The following is a 9,496-nucleotide window of genomic DNA, read 5'->3' as shown; positions in this document are numbered from 1 at the left end:
ACAAATGTTTTTTCTCCTTAGATCGTCCATTCTAATGTCATGGCTCTAGTTCAATCTACTAAGAAAGCAATAGTGGAGGCTACCCTTCAGAAGTTTTTGATAAAGAAGACAAATTGAGCTCTGAAAATTTAGCATCATCTCAAATCCACGTTCACTTAAAACCTCCAAATGACTAGTTGAAACACTAATTGAAGAAATAGAGATACAACCGCAGTTGGAGGATTTGCAATATTCAGACTATGATTAATCATAGACTCTCTCAATCTCTCAAATCTTGCCTTCATACAGTCCAGCAAAACCTTCATGAAAAACAATGAGGAAGGAAATCAGAATTGGCCAAGTTAAAAGAGGAAATCGACGCAAGAATCCAATCAACTTTCGATGGGAATTTTTCAGTGTCAAAAAGACTGAGAGCATGTTGCTCTCCTTGATTATAATAAAACTCCTTTCATGGAATGTCAAAGGCCTCAAATCCTCTAACAAAAGAGCCCAGATTAAGCATTAGTTGGATGCATTTGCGACAGACATAATCTTACTCCAAGAAAACAAGTCTTCTCAGCAAAATTTTGACAATACAGTGAATAAATGGGCAAATTGAAAAGCTATTCATATGCTAGTAGTAGGTTCTTTAGAGGGCCTCATCATGCTTTGGTATCCAAAAACCATAATCATTGAAATGGATACTTTGGGCTCTAATTGGCAGGCAATGAAGGCAAAAAACATTGATCTCAATTGAATCATTATTAATATCTATGGGCCTACATCGACTTATGAGAAAAAGAGTCTTTGGGATACTCTCACTGCATATATTTTTTTTGATGAATAGGCCTTCTCTATTAATTTAAAATATTAAAGTACATATTCACAAAAAAAGGTCGAGGGATACAAGATCACCCCGCAAGAGTCACACGGCCAGTGGAAGGAATAAAAAAAACAAAGCTATTCATCAAAAAACTTCCTCAAGAAGCCAAAGAAGAGGCAGCCGAAGGAGGAGGATCAAGATCATCATTCTTGTTCCATACATCAGTAGGGTCAGGAGTCAGGTCTAGCACAAACCACCCATCTTTAGGATCTTTGTCAATTTATCCTTCCTCCTGCCTGGGAAGCAAAATCGCCAGAGCCAGACAAGGAACCTTGGAAGGGGTGGCAAAAGGCAACCCAGAGCCATCACCAGTAGGAGGAGAAAAAATCATAGGAGCAGTAGAGGGCCACCTCGAGGTATAGCCATGACATGAGGAAGAAGCCGACTGATGCCTCTAAGCATCGTCTCTCCCGCCAGAGGATCGGCGAGGAGCCTGGGACCATGGGGTCTGAGTGCGATAGGCAAAGGAACTACGACCGTGGTGGCAGCCACGGGGCAGAGTATGGTCAGCAGAAACAGAATCTGGCGGCACTCTAGCAACCACACTAGGGGCGTTGCCCCAATGCTGGAGGAGCTCCTGTAAGTGGCCCACCTCCAGGGCCACTTTGCTAGCATGTACTTGAATTTGCATTAATATATTATTACAAATGAAAGCTTTAGCATAAAGCGAGACATTAATATCCAAAAATTTGTGAGTAAAAAGAACTGCATTTCTATCCTTCCAAAGAGTGAATAGGATCTCCATTCTGAAAGCATGCCATATCTGGGAAAATTTAAAGGGGATTCTAGGTGAATCGCCCCGAAGAGCCATATGTCTTGAGAAAAGGGCTCAGGCTGAAAAGGCTGAAAGAAATCATGAATCCACCTCCAGTACTATTGAACTCTTCTCAAAACCAAAAAATATGCATAAAAGTTTCTAGGTGACCACAAAAAGGGAACCGGGGATCAGGAACCCCCATTTTCTTAAGTCTGGAAGCCAAAGACAACCCTTGAAAAAGCACATACCAAGAAAAGTATGCAATCTTGGGTTCATTGGTGGTGGACCAGACAACAAGAAACCTGAATATCTAGGAAGTCTGAGAAGACTGCAAGTGCCACTGCTAGTTGAGGATATGGACCATAGGCAAATGAGGAACCAGCCAGAGATAACCCATTTTGGGTTTGTAGCTTGTGAAAGGATTCTAAGGATACCATTTCCAATCTTTCCACCAAGGTCTAACAGACTGACTGCCAAGCTTATGTAACAAATTTGAGGGTAAGGGTATGTGCAAGATCATGGTGTGCCAAAACAAGCCCTTAAGTGGCAATGAAATTTCAGAAAATCAGAGTTATGCAACTTCACATGAAAATTTGAATAAGTTGTGAACATTATTTTTAAAATATGTAACAAGAGAATATATATATAGAAAATTGAATGTAGTTTCTAAGCTACTAGTTGTTTTTTGGAAAAAAAAAAAAATCCTATTTGATGAAAATTTCAAATTTCAATGCAATGGTACTAAAATTTCAAGAAAAAAATAAGAAGTAGACATATGTCTGACCACCCTAATCACAATAAAATCTTAATATTTTTTTATAATATTTATAATATAAGTATTAGACTCATGTCCGGATGTGACACATATTTTATTTTTATTTTTTATAAATTAAATAATTATTTATGATTTTTTTACTACAGCTTTTCAAAAATTCAGAAACTCCTACATCTGACCACCTTAACTTGGTCAAAACCTTATGAAATTTATTTTTTTTTTAATTTTTCCCTATAGTAGACGAAGCATAGGATGTTGCGCATGTTTCAATTTCAAAAAATGTTATACCGTTTGAAAGTTATGAGTGTTTTTCAATCAGTATATCAATCAGGACTATTGTCAGAATTCAATTAGAAAATAAATAATAATTATTTATTAAAGTTGAAATAAGACAAGCCTTATATTGTTGGAAAGCTGGGAACGTCCTTAAAAAACCCTTTTCATTTTATCAATTTTTGTTACAAAAAAAGTCGTCAACCACCAGTGTAAAGTCTAGAAAATCAAGGAATATTGAAAAACACATTTTTTCAGTTGACTTTCTAGGCTTGTCACTTCCAAGCCAAATACCAAGACATTCTCGAGCCAAAATTTGAAATTTGAAAATTTGACTACAAAAATCGAATATCGGATAAAATCCGATATCCGATTTTAGTACAACAATTTGTGGTCCCCAAAAAATTTCTCGTTGCCGCCAGGGGTCATATTGTGTCTTACGGGGTCATAGGACACAATATGACTCCTAATGACATGATTTAGTGTCTTAAGGGGTCCTATGGTGTCGTTAGGAGTCATATGGTGTCCATAGGTGTCATATGGTGTCCCATGAACCCTTATGACCTCTTAGGACACCATATGACCCCTAATGACACTATATTGGGTTGCTTTGGGTCATATTGTGTCCTAAGGGGTCCTATGGTGTCCTAAGACACCATACGACCCCTATGGACACCGTATGACCCCTAACAACACAATAAGACCCCTTAAGACACCAAATCATATCGTTAGGGGTTATATTGTGTCTTACGGGGTCGTAGGACACAATATGACCCCTAACGACATGATTTGGTGTCTTAAGGGGTCCTATGGTGTCATTAGGGGTCATATGGTGTCCCATGAACCCTTATGACCTCTTAGGACACCATATGACACCTAATGACACCATCTTGGGTCGCTTTGGTTCATATTGTAGGGAAAAAGGGGTCATATTGTGTCCTAAGGGGTCCTATGGTGTCCCAAGACACCATATGACCCCTATGGACACCATATGACCCCTAACAACACCATAAGACCATTTAAGACACCAAATCATGTCGTTAGAGGTCATATTGTGTCTTACGGGGTAGTAGGACACAATATGACCCCTAACGACATGATTTGGTGTCTTAAGGGGTCCTATGGTGTCCTTACGAGTCATAGGGTGTCCATAGGGGTCATTTGGTGTCCCATGAACCCTTATGACCTCTTAGGAAACCATATGACCCCTAATGACACCATATTGGGTCGCTTTGGGTCATATTGTGTCCTAAGGGGTCATATTGTGTCCTAAGGGGTCCTATGGTGTCCCAAGACACCATATGACCCCTATGGACACCGTATGACCCCTAACGACACCATAAGACCCCTAAAGACACCAAATCATGTCGTTAGGGGTCATATTGTGTCTTACGAGGTCATAGGACACAATATGACCCCTAACGACATGATTTGGTGTCTTAAGGGGTCCTATGGTGTCATTAAGGGTCATATGGTTCCCCATGAACCCTTATGACCTCTTAGGACCCCATATGACCCCTAATGACACCATATTGGGTCGCTTTGGGTCATATTGTAGAGAAAAGGGGTCATATTGTGTCCTAAGTGGTCCTATGGTGTCCCAAGACACCATATGACCCCTATGGACACCATATGACCCCTAACGATACCATAAGACCCCTTAAGACACCAAATCATGTCGTTAGGGGTCATATTATGTCTTACAAGGTTGTAGGACACAATATGACCCCTAACAACATGATTTGGTGTCTTAAGGGGTCCTATGTTGTCATTAGGGGTCATAGGGTGTCCATAGGGGTCATATTATGTCCCATGAACCCTTATGACCTCTTAGGACACCATATGACCCCTAATGACACCATATTGGGTCGCTTTGAGTCATATTGTGTCCTAAGGGGTCATATTGTGTCCTAAGGGGTCCTATGGTGTCCCAAGACACCATATTAACCCTATGGACATTGTATGACCCCTAACGACACCATAAGACCCCTTAAGACACCAAATCATGTTGTTAGGGGTCATATTGTGTCTTACGGGGTCGTAGGACATAATATGACCCCTAACGACATGATTTAGAGTCTTAAGGGGTCCTATGGTGTCGTTAGCGGTCATATGGTGTCCATAGGGGGCATATGGTGTCCCATGAACCCTTATGAACTCTTAGGACACCATATGACCCCTAATGACACCATATTGGATCACTTTGGGTCATATTGTAGGGAAAAGGGGTCATATTGTGTCCTAAGGGGTCCTATGGTGTCCCAAGACACCATATGACCCCTATGGACACCGTATGACCCCTAATGACACCATAAGACCCCTTAAGACACCAAATCATATCGTTAGGGGTCATATTATGTCTTACGGGGTCGTAGGACACAATATGACCCATAACGACATGATTTGGTGTCTTAAGGGGTCCTATGGTGCCGTTAGCGGTCATACGGTGTCCATAGGGGTCATATGGTGTCCCATGAACCCTTATGACCTCTTAGGACACCATATGACCCCTAATGACACTATATTGGGTCGCTTTGGGTCATATTGTAGGGAAAAGGGGTCATACCAGGTCCTAAGGGGTCCTATGGTGTCCCAAGACACCATACGACCCCTATGGACACCATATGACCCCTATGGACACCATATGACCCCTAATGACACCATATTGGGTTGCTTTGGGTCATATTGTGTCCTAAGGGGTCCTGTGGTGTCCCAAGACACCATATGACCCCTATGGACACCATATGACCCCTAACGACACCATAGGACCCCTTAGGACACCAAATAATGTCGTTAGGGGTCATATTGTGTCTTACGACCCCGTAAGACACAATATGACCCCTAACGACATTATTTGGTGTCCTAAGGGGTCCGTAAGACACAATATGACCCCTAACGACATTATTTGGTGTCCTAAGGGGTCCTATGGTGTCGTTAGGGGTCATATGGTGTCCATAGGGGTCATGTGGTGTCCCATGAACCCTTATGACCTCTTAGGAAACCATATGACCCCTAACGACACCATATTGGGTCACTTTGGTTCATATTGTGTCCTAAGGGGTCATATTGTGTCCTAAGGGGTCCTATGGTGTCCCAAGACACCATATGACCCCTATGGACACCATATGACCCCTAAGACACCATAGGACCCCTTAACACACCAAATCAATTCGTTAGGACACAATATGACCCCTAACGAATTGATTTGGTGTCTTAAGGGGTCCTATGGTGTCGTTAGGGGTCATATGGTGTCCCATGAACCCTTATGACCTCTTAGGACACCATATGACCCCTAATGACACCATATTGGGTCGCTTTGGGTCATATTGTGTCCTAAGGGGTCATATTATGTCCTAAGGGGTCCTATGGTGTCCCAAGACACCATATGACCCCTATGGACAGCATATGACCCCTAACAACACCATAAGACCCCTTAAGACACCAAATCAAGTCGTTTGGGGTCATATTATGTCTTACGGGGTCGTAGGACACAATATGACCCCTAACGACATGATTTGGTGTCTTAAGGGGTCCTATGGTGTCATTAGGGGTCATATGGTGTCCATAGGGGTCATATGGTGTCCCATGAACCCTTATGACCTCTTAGGACACCATATGACCCCTAATGACACCATATTGGGTCACTTTGGGTCATATTGTAGGGAAAAGGGGTCATATTGTGTCCTAAGGGGTCCTATGGTGTCCGAAGACACCATATGACCCCTATGGACACTATATGACCCCTAACGACACCATAAGACCCCTTAAGACACCAAATCATGTCGCTAGGGGTCATATTGTGTCTTATGGGGTTGTAGGACACAATATGACCCCTAACAACATGATTTGGTGTCTTAAGGGGTCCTATGGTGTCATTAGGGGTCATATGGTGTCCATAGGGGTCATATGATGTCCCATGGACCCTTATGACCTCTTAGGACACCATATGACCCCTAATGATGCCATATTGGGTCGCTTTGGGTCATATTGTAGGGAAAAGGGGTCATATTGTGCCCTAAGGGGTCCTATGGTGTCCCAAGACACCATGTGGCCCCTGTGGACACTGTATGACCCCTAATGACACCATAAGACCCCTTAAGACACCAAATCATGTTGTTAGGGGTCATATTGTGTCTTACAAGGTTGTAGGACACAATATGACCCCTAACGACATGATTTGGTGTCTTAAGGGGTCCTATGGTGTCGTTAGGGGTCATAGGGTGTCCGTAGGGGTCATATGGTGTCCCATGAACCCTTATGACCTCTTAGGACATCTCTCTCTCTCTCTCATTCCTTCTTTCTCTCCCTCCCTCTCCTCTCTCTCTCTCTCACTCTCTCTCTCTCTTTCTCTCTCTCTCTTTCTCCCTCCCTCCCTCTCCTCCTCTCTCTCTTTCTCCCTCTCTCCCTCTCCTTCTCTCCCTCTCTCTAAAATATGACTAATAAAATCTGATATCCGATTTAATCAGATATCAGATTTCTGCAATGTGGCAGTTTACTAAATAAATGGCGGTAACGGGAATCTTTTGGGGGACCACAAATTTTGTACTAAAATCAGATATCAGATAAAATTCGATATCCGATTTTATCCAATATCCAATTTTTGTACAAAAAACTGAGAAAAAAAGGGTTTGTGGGCCATTCTGTAGATTCCAATGGCCCACAATCTGCATATATTTTGTTTTCTGTCGAGGATCACAGGTTATCAGACAGCTAGAGAGAGATTTGTGCTTTTGGGAGATTCTTAAAGTGAATACTTACATTGTCAATCACGAAGGAGCATGTGTGGAGGGAAATGGGGAGTAGTAGTCGTCGGAAGTCAAATGCAAAAGAAAACTTTCAAATGACCAAATTGAAGTGTATAGAGGAAGAGATAGAGAATGTCATAGGAGGAGAAGACAAGGTATGTTAAATATTGTTAATGTTACCTCAATTGAAGAGGAAATTGAATTTGAAAATGTGCCACAAGTTATTGAAAATTAAAATGTAGATTTTGAAAGTGAAAATGTTGAAAGTGATAATGAAAATGCTCAACATGTGGAAAATTTTGACATAGGAGGTGAAAATGTGGAAAACTTTAACGTTGAAGGTGGAATTGCTCAACCAAGTGAACCATATGTAACACCTAATTACTTTAGAAATGAAGACCCTCTAATGGATGAAAGACAAATTCCAAATCCAAGACCTTCAAGAACCCCAAAATGGTTATTTGAAATCGATGAAAACATTATTGCAAATCTTGAAGGCAAGAGGTCAACAAGAACCATTCGGTTCTGGGCTACACAACTTTTCAACCAAAATTTTAGCAATAAGACATTGACCGAGCAATGCCAACTCTTTGTTCAATTGCTAAAGATGATAAAGATGAGACCATTGCTAAACAAATTGAAGATTCGTATGGACAAGAAGATGGAGAGAAACTCTATTATTGCAAAAAATCTATTTGACGCTCTCAATTCTATTGGAAAGAATACCAAAGAAAGAGATAAGAGAGCCGCTCGAAGAGTGATTACAACCTCCTTAGTAAGCCATCAATTGAGGAAGGCTCATCAAATGAGACAAACTTGTGTTGATTTTAACATAAACCGTAAAACTTTGGATAGAGCACTTGCACGAAGACAAAGACTTGACAATCCACTTCAACAAGATACATGGGCATTTGGTGGGAGGCTTCCATGTGTTGATAGAAAGTTGACTGACAATGTGAAGGAAGAGATTCAATAATTTTGGCACTCTAATTCTAGAGTGTCACCCAATGTAAAGGACGTTTTGAAATTAAGATTCGGCAACCGAGACCACACACCGCATCCCAAACATTTCTTAGAATCAAGCCAAACAATGTTGTACAAATTTTTTTGTGAATTACATCCAAATTTGCAAATATCACAAAGGGCCTTTGAATCTTTGAAACCATTTTATTGTGTTCCTCTTAAGATTCGCAATACCTGTTGTTGCAAGTACCATGTGGAGTTTTCAATGTACCATGAACTTTTATGTCATATTCGTTCTACGATTCATACTAATGAGATGTTGCAGGAGTGTGGTGCAATGCTATTTCTGAGATCATCAAGAGGCTTGCAAGATCTATTTTTATGCCTTAGAGATGATGGCTGCTATTTTTATAGAAATGATTGTTTGAATGAGAAATGCTCAGAATGCGGTGGGTTGTCAAAGTTTGTTTCATGTTTTCATGAGGGCAGAGAACACAAGTTTGGAAATAATTATGTTGAGAAAAAAAGATACAAGATAGTGAAATATACTTTGAAGAGTGGAGGTGAAGGTTCTAGATGCAAATTAGTCTCAAGAGAAGTGAGTATGCTGATTTTATTTTGGATTTTAAGGAAAATATTTTCTACAAGTATGCAAGGCACACCCATAGGTCTTAGTGGTTGGATCAATAGTTCAGGATGTGTAAGAACTCTTTCCCGATTTGCACTATTGTATCGGTGGTTGATTTTGTAGAGAACTATACATTGCAACCACAGAATGAGGTACAATCTTAGTACTACAATTCAGTCCAGATTGCTATTTTTGTTCACATTACATATAGACATGCTCCTGATAGTACAAAAGAGGACAGGAAGATAATCAGGGAGTATCATTTTTATATGAGTAATGATAGATCACACTCCTCTGAGTATGTGCAACATTCTTTCAAGAATTTTTTTGATTTCTTGCATGAGAAAGATATTGCAATTGACCGACATATAATATGATCAGATAACTGTACAAGTCAATTCAAGAATGCCTATATGTTTTATTGGTTGAGTAGAATACATGTGGAGAGGCCTAAACCTCATATTTGGTGTTTTTTTTAGGCAGGGCATGGGAA

Source organism: Cryptomeria japonica, chromosome 7 (genome assembly GCF_030272615.1).
Source record: "Cryptomeria japonica chromosome 7, Sugi_1.0, whole genome shotgun sequence".
Taxonomy (NCBI): domain Eukaryota; kingdom Viridiplantae; phylum Streptophyta; class Pinopsida; order Cupressales; family Cupressaceae; genus Cryptomeria; species Cryptomeria japonica.
Note: the sequence above shows the minus strand (reverse complement) of the source record.